Source organism: Nicotiana sylvestris, chromosome 4 (assembly GCF_000393655.2).
Source record: "Nicotiana sylvestris chromosome 4, ASM39365v2, whole genome shotgun sequence".
Taxonomy (NCBI): Eukaryota; Viridiplantae; Streptophyta; class Magnoliopsida; order Solanales; family Solanaceae; genus Nicotiana; species Nicotiana sylvestris.
This window is the reverse complement of record NC_091060.1, coordinates 95,872,621-95,890,049: the sequence shown is the minus strand read 5'-3', so window position 1 is coordinate 95,890,049 and position 17,429 is coordinate 95,872,621.

Below are 17,429 nucleotides of genomic sequence, written 5' to 3'. Positions count from 1 at the left end.
TGGTGTGCTACACATCCATAATCAAGACACTACTAGACACAGCACATAGACAGCCCCTACGACAGACTTGCTCTGATACCAAGTTTGACACAACCTAAACCAGAGGGTCATGACTAACACCCGGGCCATACTTACCGAGCACCAACGTACATTTATCTAACCTTCCTTATTATTTTTAAGGGCCGACGAGATCAATATAAATGGTAGACATGGATCCTGAACGACCAACAATGAAAGATAATGGCATGAACATACATAACATAGGATTACCAGACAATCAAGAAACTTTATATAAGGTATGAGCTACCACGCTGCCATGAAAGACTATACAACAAAAATCAGCCGACAAGTCATACCAAACTATACATGAGTCGACACCTGTCTATGAGCCTCTAAAGGAACATAAGTGCTGCAACATAGCCAAAACAGGGCCCCGACAAACCCATAATGTCTATAACAAAAATGCATACCAAGACCACGGCAAGTCCGGAGAAGGGATCTCTCCAATAACCGCTGAACTGGGCAGCCTACTGTGGTAGGGGAGTTGCGTCTACCCATCTATCAGGACCTGCAGCACGACATGCAACATCCACAAATAAGAGGGATGTCAGTACGAATAAATTACTTAGTATGCAAGGCAGGAAAGTATAAGTATGAATGGTAATGTAAATAAGGATAGAGAATATACAACCTATAACATATGGGTACCTCTATGGGCTACTGACATGAAATGCATGATACTGTCACGACCCCAGTTCGCCCTCTGTGAACTATCCAGACGGCACCTAGTCTCTACGACTATGTAAGCCTAACAAATGCGGAAAGAAACTAATATAAAACCAAAATAACAAAATGAAATAGTGTTTAAGATGCTGCCTGGTATATAACAAGAATCTCAACCTGACACTCCCAAAATCTGGAAACCCATGAATCACAAGCGAAGTGTTTACATAAAAAGCTCTAACTCCAAAAATATCTATCAACAAGAAAAATATAGAAGGGATATACTAGTACTGAGAATAGAAAGGGACTCTTCGGTCTGCGGATGCGACAGATATACCTCAAAGTCTCTATGAAAGTGACTCACCTCAAGGATGATAAGACTGAGTGGAAGTACATGGATCTGCACATGAAAAACATGCGCAGAAAAGGCTTGAGTACACCACAGCGGTACTCAGTAAGTGCCAAGCCTCACCTTTGTCAGGTATTGACTAGGAAGGTTAGGGCCTTACTGAGATTAAACGAAATATAATGTATAATAGTATAGAAAGATATAGTTTAACTAAGTGCAACAGTAAGAAATAACACAGAATAGAAAGAATAACATCAACTATAACAGAGACAAAATAATCACGAAAAGGAATACAGCTCAACACGGAGATAACAACTAGGGATATCTCAGTATCCCAAGGATCCCGTAGTATCCTCAAGATGTGTGATGGGGATCTCACAGTATCCCAAGGATCTCTTAGTATCCTCAACATATATGCTGGGGATCTCTCGGTATCCCAAGGATCTCTTAGTATCCTTAATATGTGCTGGGGATCTCTTGGTATCCCGCACTACAGTCCAAATCAATATATGTGTAGGGAAACTCTCGGGATACCGTCCTGAAGTATATATATATATATATGTGCAGGGGATCTCCCGGGATGCCGTCCCGTAGTCCCAAAGTAAACACGCAACAACAACACAAAGAACACTCAATTAAATTCAATTTCACACCAAGCTAAACAGGTATTTCTATCCTAGCGTGCTTCACATAGTCCAAATAACGCAATTTGAGCAAATACAACAATTAAGTCAATTAGACATGATTCTCTAAGCTAACAACAGACTTAAATTGCAAGTAGAATAAATAGGAAAGAAAAATACAATTAAAGTTACTTAATAAAAATAGTATTTTCAACAATTAGCACAAGTACGCACTCGTCACCTCACGTAAAAGGCATTTCAAATATCAAAAATACCAAATCCTAAGGGGAGGTTCCCCCACACAAGGTTAGACAAGCCACTTACCTCGAACCGGCTTAAAATTAACCCAAAACCAAGTTCTTGCCACGAGTACTCGACTCTAAATTGCCCAGATCTATTCAATTAAATTGCATAATATAAATATAACTTCAAGTAGCTGATTTCACAAATAAATTCTAAGCTAATACGCGAAATTAGGTAAAATAACCAAAATGCCCTCCGGGCCCACATCTCGGAATCGGGTAAAATTTACATTTTCAGAATCCTCATACTCTTACGAGTTTAACCATACCAAAATTATCCAAATCCAATGTCAAATACCCAATCAAAACTCGAAATTTAGGTCTAAGAACTTTCCCCCAATTTTCCACCATAAATTTGAAATTAAAGGATGGATTTAAGTGTAGATTCATGGAAATTAGTCTAAACAGAGTAGGAATTACTTACCCAAATCGCCCAGGTGAAAATCTCTTCAAAAATCACAATCTCCCGAGCTCCCAAGTCCAAAATATGAATTATGGCTTAAACCCTCGATTTTGAAATTTAAGTTCTACCTAGACGCATTCTTCTTCACGAACACGATGCACAAAATTCCACTGGCCAGTCTTCCTCATCGCGAACGCGTAGCTTACTCTGTTGGACCCTTCATGAATGCGAGGACTATGTCACGAATGCGAAGACCAAAGGGTCCATACCTTCGCGAACGCAGGACATCATTGCAGACGTGAAGCACGATTCAGCTGCTCCACCCCGATACTCTATGCGAATGCGAGACCCTCTCTCGAACGCGATGAATAATTTCTCTGCAACACAACAACAGAAAATCTGCAATCTTTCCAAGTCCAAAAATTGCCCGTTGAGCATCCGAAACACACCCGAGGCCCCCGGGACCTCAACCAAACATGCCAACCAATCCTGAAACATCAGTCAAACTTGTTCCAATATTCGGAACGCTCAAAACAACATCAAAACACCAATTTAACATCAAATTCAAGCCTAAGAACTCCAAAAACTCTCAAATTACGCTTTTGATCAAAAAGTTTATCAAACCTCGTCCGAATGACCTAAAATTTTGCAAGCACGCCACATTTAACTTTACGAAGCTACTCCAACTTTTAGAATTCCATTCTGACTCCGATATCAAAATCTCATTATCGAACTGGAAACTTCAAAAATTCAACTTTCGGCATTTCAAGCCTAAATAAGCTACGGACCTCCAAAACACAATCCGAACATGCCTCTAAGCGCAAAATCACCCAACGGAGCTAACGGAACTGACGCAATTCCATTTTGAGGCCGTCTTCACACTTCTTCAACTACGATCCAAATTCTAAAACTTAAGCTCTCATTTAGGACTAAGTGTCCCAAAACACTCCAAAACTCAAAACCAAACATCTCGGCGAATCAAAATAGCAGAAACAAACATAGGGAAAGTAGTTAATAGGGGATCGGAGCGTAAATTCTTAAAATAACCGACCGGGTCATTACAAATACTGACATATATATACATAATCTTTAAAAACACACACCTCTATGGGCATCATCATCATCATATCATACCTGGCCTCAAAGAGGACTTAGTAAAAACCTACTCAACTATTATAAGGCTCAGTAGAATCGTACCCAGCCACGTAGAGCTCGGTAAAACCCAACTAATCAGTGGTTGCACAATAGGTGTTGTACCCGACCGACTATAGCACGACTTGGTATAGTAAAATATATATATATATATATATATATATATATATATATATATAATGCATGCTCGACTCATGGAATCATGTTCTAAACCTTTCGGAGTAACGTAAGGTCGGTATACTCTGTACACGTTATTAGGACTAACTCTTCACTATAAACCTTATAAGAATCAAGAAGTACCAACAACATTGATAACATAAGAATAAGGGAAGAAACATCAACATCAATCGTTCCATAAGAGGGGAAACAATGTAAGTACTGCTAGCTTCTAAGAGTAGAGTATCTTTGGAAGCTCGTTCATTACATTATGTACAATCGGAGTCGTGCAAAAGAAGGAAAGGGATAGCCTCACATACCTTGTATATACAACCCAACCTCAAGCTATGAAAATGTCACAACTCCTTAGTCAACAATAGGAGAACTGACACTATCATTAACGTTTAAGAGTCGTAACTATTATGTACCGACCACAACTTATTTTACGATGAATCAGACAACACCTCCCCTATTTATATGACTTCCCACAAGCGAAAACAATCACCAAAAAGCCCAAACAACATCAATATTAATCATATTGAGCCTCCCAAAATAGTCCACCAATCGACAACATTACTACCAAGTCTTTCGATATATATTTCACAAGTTCTAGCTTCATTGACTTAGCCGCAACTTGGATAATATTAAATACATGTAGAGTAAGAGGTTCCTTACCTTTAGATAGAAATAAAAACTCCAATTTTACCTTAATTACCCACGAAATATCTCTCCAATGATGCCACAACAACAAGGAAGTGAAACTAGCAATTAATTAGAAGTGAAACTAGCAATTAATTAGAGTATTCTGTACTAGAATCACTTTAGAAGGCTTGAAATCACCTAGGGTTGATATTAAAAACTTGAGGGAGTATTTATAGAACATAACCCCCTTTAAACAACCTCCCACACTAGCCGGAACAACAAAAAAATGAGTACCAACAAGAAGGACAAGAAACTTAATAGCGCCATGGGATTCCCGACACTTGATTTGTGTTGTTTGCCCTTTGTTTGGGTATTGAATCTTGAGAGAACCCTGAGAGGGTGTTTCTAGGGTTCTAAAGTCTTAATATACTGAAAATTAATTACTTAAAATGGGTTCTAGGCATATTATATATATCCATATCTCTTAAACCTACTATGTGAGACCCATAGAGAGGTGCTTGGCGCAGTCTCGTAAAGATGCGAATATCTCTCTACTCCTATATCGTATCGATAAACGGTTAAATGCATTGGAAAATAGAATAATAGATCTTCAATTTGGTGGGTAGAACACCCCATAATTCAAAGTAAATTTGGAGAAAATCTTAGTAACATTTGATCTAAAGTTTAAGTAAAATTATGAACATAAGTTGCGACAACTTTTGTCGACATTTTTTTCATAACTCGTTTGTCCTCAAGACTTATGATACGGATATTATATGATTCAAATACCTTAAAACATGACCTGTTGAGTGTATTAAGCACCTATTGGTTTACCCAAAAATACGGCAGACAACATCCTTGATTCGTTTAACTTCTAATACTTATTAACCACCCTTATACACCTTTGAATCATTTAAGACCAATAGGATTAACTTCTTATCATCTCAAAGATAATCTCTTCTTGGATTTATGTTGACTAACTTATGAAATAAACTAACATACATGAATTTGGATTGTAACATGAGACATCTGATGACAAGCTATATTTTAGCAGTCTCACAATGTGCCAATATGCAAAACAGAGAACCAAAATAAAATAGCTTTAGATTTTCAAGTTAGCTTCTTCACGAAATGCATTGACATGCCCCTTGATGTTTCCAAAGATTATAAACACTCTAAACTGCTCATCACTTTTCTCCCACAATAAAGTTGTATCAGTGAATGTACAATAGTACATTGTCAAGTCAAAATTTGCCTCACATAAAAAATGAGATTTCCGTGATACTGCATCCAACCTACATAGCCAACAGAGCATACAAGACTATTGATTATATTATAAGTCATCTCATTTTTTGTATGAGAAATCAATAAAGTTGAAGGGGAAATGCAGAAAACTCCCTAAATCTTACTATTTCTATTGCTAGGCCATGTTGGTGTGGACTTTCATAAATGAACCTAACTAGATGATAGTCAATTGCATAAGTTTACCATGTTTAGCATGAACTCAAGTATAAACCATCAATTTGCAAATAAACAAATATCAACCAAATGTCATATCAATTAGTAAGACTTAACATGCCTACTTGTTCTGATAGGTTTACGTTTAAGTTTCAATGATGAAAATATTATCTTATGTTATATTTTCAGGAAAAACAAAAAAGAAAAGAATGAAGATGCTTAGCAAGATTGCTACTGGATTCAAAATAAGGAAAGAATGAAGGTTCAGTTACTGCATTAATGATCAATCAATAAGCAGATTGACTCGTCTTCAATCAAGGGAACTCAGATTGCCGATCATGGTCACTCCACTTTTGAAGATCGCGCTTGCGAATTAATATCTACTTGAATTCAGCTGTGACAAGGAAGGTCACATTCGAATTTGGGCCAGTCAAAGAGCAAGATTCGAAGAGGCACCCCTTGGGTCAAATTCCTTAATTAATGATCCCATGCCTCCAATTTTGAAAAGGACTCAATGACTCTTTTCTCTTATATAAGAAGGTTTCTCTCTCAAGAAGAAGACCACGCAACTACACAAACTATATTCCCAAATCTGTCTACTTCTTAGTTCAAACACTGTAATTCTAAGTTATCATTGTCTCAAAAGATAGAGAGATTTAGAATACAAAAGAAAGTTGTGTCAACTGATTAGAACTCAAGTACTGATATTGTACGTTGGTGGTAAACGTGAAAAAAACATCAATATTGTAACTTTGTTCAAAGATCTTAAGGGAACCCTTATGACCCATGGAAAACTGGATGTAAGTTCAACAACGGTACCGACCCAGTATAAATTGTGTGTGCCTTACTATTTCTTTTTACTTCTTTCACTCTTTCTCTATTGAAGTTAGTCAACTAATACTTATATAAGTCTACCAATTTTAATTAGTAAAAAATTTGTCCCCCCCCCCGCCTGTACTTTCATGTTCAACTAAACACACTACTCGTATTAAAGATTAACATAGAAGAAGTTCTCAAACAAATCCATCCATTAAACATGCTATATCTATAAAATTAGTTAGAAAAACAACTTGAATCTCATTCATGATTTTAATTTTAAATAACAGATAGATTAGGACATATCTAAATAGCAGCAAACAAATCTTAAAAGGCCAAATAAAGGTTGGGAATAACTACGATATGGAATTCAGCTATGAATTGAGATGAAAACAACAACAAACATCAGAGATCCCGGCTGAATACACCTCAGAATCCCAGAAATATAGAAGAAAATGCTTTCGAATCCACATAACCAAAGCTTTTTTTCCTTTTTGTTTTTGAATTGTTTGGAGTGCAAAAATCAATCTAAACTTTATTGTTTTCCTTGGTTTTTAGAGCTTTGTTTTTTTAGATCTGAGATTCAAATTCTTAATTCAGAACTTGCTTCTAGCTTTTCTGATGTGTGATGTGCATGAGAGGAGAATGAGGAGAAGAGAGTGTATACAGATGAGAGGAGTGAGAGAGGTCTGGCGGCTAGGGTTTTTAGGAAGGCAGGAGGGTTCATTTGGAGATGATAGGGGGAATAAGGGCTCCAACGCTAGGGTTTTTTGGAAATTTTGGGGAGTCCCTTTGTGACAAAGGGGAAAGGGGTCGTATATGTTAGAGATGAATAAGAGGGGACGTCATTTTGGTAAAGGGGTTGTATATGTTAGATATGAAGAAGAGGCAACATAGTTTTAGTCCAGACGTCGATGTTGAGGGGATGGGCTAGGCGTGTGGGCTGAAATGGGTATAGGGCAAAACTGAGCAGGTATTTGGGCTTGAATGGGCAGCCTAATTCAATTGTAAAGTCAGCAAGCATGTTTTCTCTTTTTTCTTTGTATTATATTTCAAAATTAACCACTTAATTAAACTCTCTAATTGTAAAACCTAATTTGCAAAATTAACCTAATAACCTATTTTTATACAATTAACTAATTCATTTAGCTAACAAATGCATGTGGAGTTACTAATGTATTTTCTGGAATTTTAGTATTTTACAAATTCAATTAATTATTCAATTAAAATTTAAAAATGTAAAGATTCAAATATTTTTGTATTTTCTTTAGGATTTAAAATTCAACTTAAAATGCATCAAACATGAGTACGTACAAAGCAAACTAAGTAAAAAATATAGAGAAATTGTTAAAATTTTATAAAATAATTTAAAGCTATTTTTTGGAATTTTTTAGGAGTACTTTTATATTAGGGCAAAAATTAGGTGTTCACATCATGGTTAATTCCCTTTCCTCAGTAGTCGATTGTTCTGTTGAAGAAGATTCCTGGATGTGCGGTTAGGTGATTTTATGTTAATTTGATTCGCCGAGATGTTCGGTTTTGAGTTTCGGAGAGTATTGGGAAACTTAGCCCCTAAATGAGAGCTTAAGTGTTGGAAAGTTGACCGTAGTCGAAATAGTTTGAAGACATCCTCGAAATAGAAATCTGATGGTTCTGTTAGCTCCGTTAGGTGATTTTGGGGTTAGGAGCGTGTTCAGATTGTGTTTTGGAGGTCTGTAGCTAATTTAAGCTTGAAATGCCGAAGTTAAATTTTTGAAGTTTTCGGTCCGATGGTGAGATTTTGATCCGATGGTCGGAATGGAATTCTGAAAGTTGCAGTAGTTCCATCATGCCATTTGGGATGTGTGTGTAAAATTTCAGTTCATTCGGACGTGGTTTGGTTAGGTTTTTGATCGAAAGCATATTTTGAGGAAAAAATGGAGTCCTTAGGCTTAAATCCTCGATCAATTCGAGTTTCCGATGTTGTTTTAGGTCTTTTAAGGATTGGTACAAGTTTGAATAAGGTATTAGGTGATATTGGTGCTATTGTTTGAGGTCCCGTAGGCCTCAGGCTGATTTCAGATGGTTGACAGAAGAATTTTGAAGTTGAAGAGTTGCAGATTTTCTTGCTGCTTCTGGTATTTTCGCATCTGCGGTTTAAGGATCGCAGATGCGGTACCACATTGAGGCTTTGGAGACCGCTGAAGCGGAATTTGGGTGTCCATTCAGTGTCCGCAGATGCAGTTTCGCATCTACGAAAGTAGTATCGCAGATGCGGCTCCTGTGCCATTTAATGAAAGTTGCAGATGTGACCAATGTTCCGCAGATATGGTCCCTTGACTGCAGATGCGGAAATCACTGGGCTGAAATATGAAATTCAACGGTTTAGTTTCAAAAGCTAGAAAAATCAAATTGGAGCTCGGGAGAGGGCGATTTTTAGAGGGATTTGAAGAGAAGATCATTGGGTAACGATTCTTTACCCCTTTCTAGTTATATTCCATCAATCTATAGTTAATTTCATCATCTAAATTCATATTGGGGATTAAAAATTGGGAAAAATTGGAAGAAACTTCTTAAGCCGAATTATTGAGTTTTGAATGGGTTCTTGACATCCGATTTGAGAGATTTTTATACGGTTAGACTCGTGAGAGTACGAGGTTTCTAAAAATGTTAATTTCACCCAATTTTGAGACGTTGACCTGAGGGTCGTTTTGGTCATTTTACCTAATTTCGTGTCTTAGCTTTGAATTAAATCGTAGAATCAGTTGCTTGAGATATTATTTACGGTATTTAATTGAATTGAATATATTTGGGCCATATGGAGTTGGATACTCATGGCAAACGTGTGGTTTCGAGTTGATTTTGGAGCCGGTTCGAGGTAAGTGGCTTGTCTAACCTTGTGTGGGGGACCTTCCCCTTAGGATATGATATATTTGGTAATTGAGATGCCTTGTACGTGAGGTGACGAGTGCATACTCGAGCTAATTGTTGAAAATCCTATTTTACTTTAAGTATTTCAATTGAGTTCCTTTTTCCTGCTTTATTCTACTTGCGAATTTAGCCTGTTATAGTTTAGAAAGCATGTTTAGTTGATTTGATTGCCTATCTGCTTAAACTGCCTTAATTGCATTACGTGAAGCATGTTAGGCTAGAATTAACTGTTAATTGGTACGAAATTTTGCATTTAATTGTGTATTCTTGTGTTGCTTCTATGTGTTTTTAATTTGGGACTACGAGACGACATCCTGGGAGATCCCCTGTACGTATTTATGATCTGGACCGAGATGCGGGATACCAAGAGATCCATGGCAAGTATATTGAGGATACCAAGAGATCCCTAGCATTATTGAGGAAACCAAGAGATCCTCGGGATACCAAGAGATCCCTAGCATATATTGAGGATCCCAAGAGATCCTCGGGATACCAAGAGATCCCTAGCATACATTGAGGATACCGAGAGATCCTCAGGATACCAAGAGATCCCTAGCATTATTAAGGATACCATGAGATCCTCGGGATACCAAGAAATCCCTAGCATATATTGAGGATACCAAGAGATCCCTAGCATACATTGAGGATACCGAGAGATCCTTGGGATACTAAGAGATCCCTGGCATATATTAAGGGTACTAAGAAATCCTCGGGATACTGAGAGATCCCCGGTTATCATCCTTGTTATGAGTGGTACTTCTTGGTGTTTTCCATTATTTCTGTTTCTGTTATTGTACTCCTTATTACCCTGTGTAGATTCTTACTGTAGATTTCAACTGTACTGCTTATCTTATACTGTCATATCTCATATTCTCTATATTTATTTAAACTCAGTAGGGCCCTGACCTTCCTCATCACTACCCAACCGAGGTTAATCTTGGCACTTCCTGAGTACCGCTGTGGTGTACTCATGCCCCTTCTGCGCATGTTTTTCCATTTGCAGATCAGGTACCGCTAATCAGGCCTACTATCATTGAGAGAGGCGACTACTTAGAGACTCTGAGATATATCTTCCACGTCCGCAGACCAAGGAGTCCCTTTTCTATTCCTGCCTGTAGTATTTTGCCCTTCTGTACTTTTCTGTTCTTTATTAGAAATTCTGGAGTTAGAGCTATGTAATATTTCGTTTCTTAGCTTGTGATTCATGGGTTTCCGGGTCTTGGATTTATGTTTGGTGTTGAAATTTAAACATGGTGTATGCCGAGCGGTACATTTACACATTGTTATTGCTTTATTTCTGTTTTTAAATTGTTTTACGTCCGCAAGTTTGGTTTTCTTTCGCAAAGTTAGGCTTACCTAGTCGTAGAGATTAGGTGCCGTCACGATGGTTCACGGAGGGCAAACCAGGGTTGTGACAAGTTGGTATTAGAGCTCTAGGTTCATAGGAGTCATGGATCACAAGCCGGTTTATAGAGTCTCGTTGATCGGTAAAGAGACATCTGTACTTATCTACGAGTGGCTATGTAACTGTTAGGAAAATTCCCCTTCATTTGATTTCCTTGTCGTGCGATAATTTTTGACATCACAATTCTAAACTTCTGTCTTCTATTCTCTCACAGATGGTGAGGACACGTGCTACCCAAGACGATCAGGCACCCGCGCCCCCTACTGTAGCCTTTAGAGGCCGGGGTCGGGGTAAAGGTCGAGGATGCAAACGTGGTGCAGCCAGAGCACCTGCGCGAGCTGCCGCCGAGGTACCACCAGCAGATCCAGCCAGAGCCCAAGCACCTGACACGCCTACTGCTACTACTATCACAACTCTCTAGGAGACTCTGGCATAGTTCATGAGTATGTACACCACCTTGGCTCAGGCAGGGCTACTTCCCCTTACTGCAGCCACATCCTAGGCCGAGGGAGGAGCATAGACACCCGCCGCCCGCACTCCTGAGCAATGAGTGCATTTTGAGCAGGTCTTAGAGATCATTCCAGCACCGCCTGCAATGCCAGTTCATCCCGAGGATGGGGAAGCTGCTTCAGAGGATGAGTAGCGGAGACTTGAGAGGTTTAAGAAGTATGATCCTCCGGTATTCAGTGGACTAGCATCAGATGATGCCATGGGATTTCTGTAGGAGTGCCATCATATCCTTCGCACTATGGGTATATCAGGATCGAGCGGGGTTTTTTTCACTGTTTTCTAGCTTCAGGGATCTACCTATGAGTGGTGGCGCACCTATGAGTTAGACAGTCCATATAAGGCTGCTTCACTAACTTGGATTCAGTTCTCAAAGTTGTTCCTGAGAGAGTTTGTTCCTTAGAGCCTCAGGGACGCGTGGCGTGTAGAGTTTGAGCATTTGCGCCAAGGCTCTATAAGTGTTTCAGAGTATGCTATCCGTTACACCAGATTGGCTAGGCATGCACCAACCTTGGTTTCCACTGTTCGCGAGAGGGTTCGCCGGTTTATTGAGGGGCTCACTCCCAGCATCCGGTCTAGCATGGCTTGTGAGTTGGAGATAGACATCTCTTATCAGCAGGTGGTGAGAATTACTAGGAGGATTGAGGGTATGCATGCTAGGGAGAGAGAGGAGAGGGAGGTCAATAGGTCTCGAGAGTCAGGCCATTATTCTAGTGACCGTACCCTAGATTGCGGTTGTCATAGTAGGGGTTATATGAGCCGGCCCATTCATTTAGCTCTTCCAACAGGCAGCAGTGCTCCAGCTCCTCCTAGGCCTCAAGAGCCGTATTATGCACCTCCGGTTTCTAGCGTGCCTCCTGCCTGGGGTGTTTTCAGAGGCCAGTTCAGTAGACCTGGCCCTAGCTAGTAACAACCACCACGTCATCCTAGAGCGTGTTTTGAGTGTTGTGACACATGCTACGTGGTGAGAGATTGCCCTAGATTTGGGAGGAGTGCACCTCCACAGACTTCCCTACCACAGTGCGACCAACAGAGTTCTCAGGTTATGGTTACAGCTCCAGTTGCTACCCCACTTGCTCAGCCAGCTAGAAGTGGAGGTCGGGGAGCTAGAGGTTGCCCTAGAGGGGGAGGCGAGGCTTGATACCATGCCTTCTCTGCCCATACCGAGGCTGCTGCCTCTGACTCTGTCATCACAGGTATTATATCAGTCTATCACAAAGATGCATCAGTTCTATTCGATCTAGGCTCTACTTATTCTTATGTCTCTTCCCATTTTGCTCCACATTTGGGGGTATCTCGGGATTCTTTGAGTTACCATGTTTATGTTTCTACTTATGTGGGAGATTCTCTCATTGTGGACCACGTTTATCGGTCGTGTTTAGTTGCTCTTAGTGGTTTTGAGACTAGAGCCAATTTATTATTACTCAACATGGTTGATTTTAATATTATCTTGGGCATGGACTGGTTGTCTCCCCGTTATTTTATTCTTGGTTGTCACGCCAAAACCGTGACGCTGACTATGCTAGGTGTACCACGTGTTGAGTGGAGAAGTACATTAGATTACACCCCCAGTAGAGTTATTTCTTTCCTTATGGCCCAGCGTATGGTTGAGAAGGGTGTGGCGCATATTTAGCTTATGTAATAGATGTCAGTATTAATACCCCTTCTGTCGACTCAGTCCCTGTAGTATAGGATTTTTTCGATGTGTTTCCAGCTGACCTTCCAGGCATGCCGCTTGATAGAGATATTTATTTTGGCATTGATCTGTTGCCGGATACTCAGACCATTTCTATCCCTCCATATCGTATGGCTCCTCCTGAGTTGAAGGAGTTAAAGGATCAGTTACAGGAATTGCTTGATAAGGGTTTTATTTGGCCCAGTGTATCACCTTGGGGTACTCCTGTCTTGTTTTTGAAGAAAAAGGATGGTTCCATGCGTATGTGTATTGATTATCTCCAGTTGAACAAGGTTACAGTGAAGAACCGTTATCCTTTGCCTTGTATTGATGATCTGTTTGGCCAACTTCAGGGCGCACGGGTGTTTTCTAAGGTTGATTTGCCTTCAGATTACCATCAGTTGAAGATTCGGGAGCCAGATATCCCGAAGACTACTTTCAGGACTTGGTATGGTCATTACGAGTTCCTTGTTATGTCATTTGGGCTGACCAATGCCCCAACAGCTTTTATGCATTTGATGCATAGTATGTTCCGTCCATATCTTGACTCGTTCGTCATTGTTTTTATTGATGATATACTGGTGTATTCCTGAAGTCGGGAAGATCATGAGTAGCACCTGAGGACCGTGCTCGAAACTCTGAGAGAGAAGAAGTTATATGCAAAATTCATGAAATGTGAGTTTTGGTTGGATTCAGTGGCATTCTTAGGCCACGTGGTATCGAGTGTGAGCATTCAGGTGGATCCGAAAAATATAGAGGTCATGCAGAGTTGGCCCAGACCATCCTTAGCTATGGAGATCCGCAGTTTCCTTGGTTTGGCGGGTTACTACCATCATTTTGTGGAGGGGTTTTCATCGATTGCAACCCCTATGACTAGGTTGACCCAGAAGGGTGCTCCGTTTCATTGGACGGAGGAGTGTGAGGCGAGCTTTCAGAAGCTCAAGACACTTTTGACCACAACCCCAATTTTGATACTGCCTATAGGTTCGGGGTCTTATACAGCCTATTGTGATGCCTCGAGGGTTGGACTTAAAGCAGTGTTGATGTAGGACGGTAGGGTGATTGCCTACGCGTCCAGACAGTTGAAGATACATGAGAAGAACTACCCTGTCCACGACCTTGAGTTAGCTGCCACTGTTCACGCTTTGAAGATTTCGCACTATTATCTATACGGGGTTCCCTATGAGATTTATACTGACCATTGGAGCTTGCAGCACTTGTTCTAGCAAAAGGATCTAAATTGCGCCAGAGGAGGTGGTTGGAGTTGCTAAAGGACTATGATATCACTATTTTGTATCACCCGGGAAAGGCCAATGTGGTGGCCGATGCTTTGAGTCATCGGGCAGAGAGTTTTGGGAGTTTGGCTTATTTACTAGCATCAGAGAGGCCTATGGCGATAGATGTTCAAGCCTTAGCCAGCCAGCTTGTGAGATTGGATCTTTTAGAGCCCAGCCGGGTTCTAGCTTGCATGGTTTCTCGGTCGTCTTTATTTAATCGCATCAGGGAGCGGCCGTATGATGACCCTCATTTACTTGTCCTCAAGGACAAGGTTTAGTATGGTGATGCTAGGGAGGTGACTATTGGTGATGATGGGGTATTGAGGATGCATGGTCAGATTTGTGTACCCAATGTCGATGGGCTTTGAAAGTTGATTATAGAGGAGACCTATAGATCGCGGTATTCCATTCATCCAGGTAACGCGAAGATGTATCAGGATTTGAGAGAACACTATTGGTGGAGGCGGATGAAGAAAGATATAGTTGGATTTGTAGCTCGGTGTCTCAATTGTCAGCAGGTGAAGTATGAGCACCAGAGACCGGGTGGGTTGCTTCAGCAGATAGAGATTCCAGAGTGGAAGTGGGAGCGGATCACCATGGACTTTGTAGTTGGGCTCCCACAGACTTTGAAGAAGTTTGATGCTATTTGGGTGATTGTGGATCAGCTGACCAAGTCCACTCATTTCATTCTTGTGTGTACTACTTATTCTTCGGAGCGGTTGGCGGTGATTTATATTCGGGAGATTGTTCATCTGCATGGTATTCTAGTTTCCATCATTTCAGATAGAGGTACCCAATTCACATCATGGTTCTGGAGGGCCGCTCAGCATGAATTAGGTAATCGGGTAGAGTTGAGTACAACATTTCACCCTCAGACGGACGGACGTCTAAGCGCACTATTCAAATTCTTAAGTATATGTTCCGTGCTTGTGTGATTGAGTTTGGAAATTCTTGGGATCAGTTCTTGCCATTGGCGGAGTTTGCTTACAAACACAGCTATCAGTCCAACATTCAGATGACACCATATGAGGCTTTATATGGTAGGCGGTGCAGATCTTTGGTGGGTTGGTTTGAGCCGGGTGAGGCCAGACTACTGGGAACAGACTTGGTTCAGGATGCTTTGGAGAAGGTTAAAGTGATTCAAGATAGACTCCGTACAGCCCAGTCCAGACAAAAGAGTTACGCGGACCGGAAGGTTCGCGATGTTTCCTATATGGTTGGAGAGTGGGTTCTACTTAGGGTCTCGCCTATGAAGGGCGTTATGAGGTTCAGGAAGAAAGGGAAGCTGAGTCCCAGGTTTATTGGCCCTTTTGAGATATTGAGGCGTGTTGGGAAGGTTGCTTATGAGCTGGCCTTACCCCCCAGCTTGGCAGGAGTTCATCCGGTATTTCATGTTTCGATGCTCCGGAGGTATCATGCTGACCCGTCGCACATGTTGGATTTCAGTTCAGTCCAGTTGGACAAGGATCTATCTTATGTTGAGGAGCCAGTGGCAATATTGGACAGGCTGATTAGAAAGCTGAGGTCAAAGAACATTGTTTTGGTAAAGGTTTAGTGGCGGGTCCAGCCGGTCGAGGAGGCGACCTGGGAGACCGAGCAGGATATGCATAGTCGTTACCCTCATCTTTTCACTACTTTAGGTATGTCTCTATGCTCGTTCGAGTACGAACGAATGTTCAAGTGTAGGAGGATGTGACGACCCGGCCGGTCATCTTAAGACTTAATGCCTCGATCCCCTATTAACTGCTTCCCCAAGTTTAATTCTGCTAATTTGATTCACCGAGATGTTCAGTTTTGAGTTTCAGTGAGTTTTGGGATACTTAGCCCCTAAATGAGAGCTTAAGTGTTGGAAAGTTGACCGTAGTAGGAACAGTGTGAAGATGGCCTTGGAATGGAAATCTGATGGTTCCGTTAGCTCCGTTAGTTGATTTTGAGGTTAGGAGCGTGTTCGGATTGTGTTTTGGAGGTCCGTAACTAATTTAGGCTTGAAATGTCGAAGTTTAATTTTTGAAGTTTCCGGTCTGATGATGAGATTTTGATCCGAGGGTCGGAATGGAATTCTGAAAGTTGCAGTAGTTCCATCATGTCATTTGGGATGTGTGTGTAAAATTTCAGGTCATTAGTACGTGGTTTGGTTAGGTTTTTGATCGAAAGCGTATTTTGAGGAAACATTGCAGTCCTTAGGCTTAAATCCTTGATTAATTCGAGTTTCCGATGTTGTTTTAGGTGTTTTAAGGATTGGTACAAGTTTGAATAAGGTATTAGGTGATATTGGTGCTTTTTGTTGAGGTCCTGGAGGCCTCGGGGTGATTTCGGATGGTTGACGGAAGAATTTTAAAGTTGAAGAGTTGTAGATTTTTTTGCTGCTTCTGGTATTTTTGCATCTGCGGTTTAAGGACCGCAGATGCTATTTCGCATCTGCGAAAGTAGTATTACAGATGTGGATCCTCTGCCATTTAATGAAAATTGCAGATGCGACCAATGTTCTGCAGAAGTAGGACCGCAGGTGCGGAAATCACTGGGCTGAAATATGAAATTCAAGGGTTTAGTTTCAAAAGCTAGAAAAATCAAATTGGAGCTCGGGAGAGGGCGATTTTGAGAGGGATTTGAAGAGAAGATCATTGGGTAACGATTCTTTACCCCTTTCTAGTTATATTCCATCAATCTATAGTTAATTTCATCATCTAAATTCGTATTGGGGATTAAAAATTGGGAAAAATTGGAAGAAACTTCTTAGGCCGAATTATTGAGTTTTGAATGGGTTGTTGACATCCGATTTGAGAGATTTCTATATGCTTAGACTCGTGAGAGTACGAGTTTTCTAAAAATGTTAATTTCACTTGATTCCGAGATGTTGGCCTGAGGGATGTTTTGGTTATTTTACCTAATTTCATGTCTTAACTTTGAATTAAATCGTAGAATCAGTTGCTTAAGATTCTATTTACGATATGTAATTGAATTGAATAGATTTAGGCCATTTGAAGTCGGATACTCGTGGCAAACGTGTGGTTTCGAGTTGATTTTGGAGCCG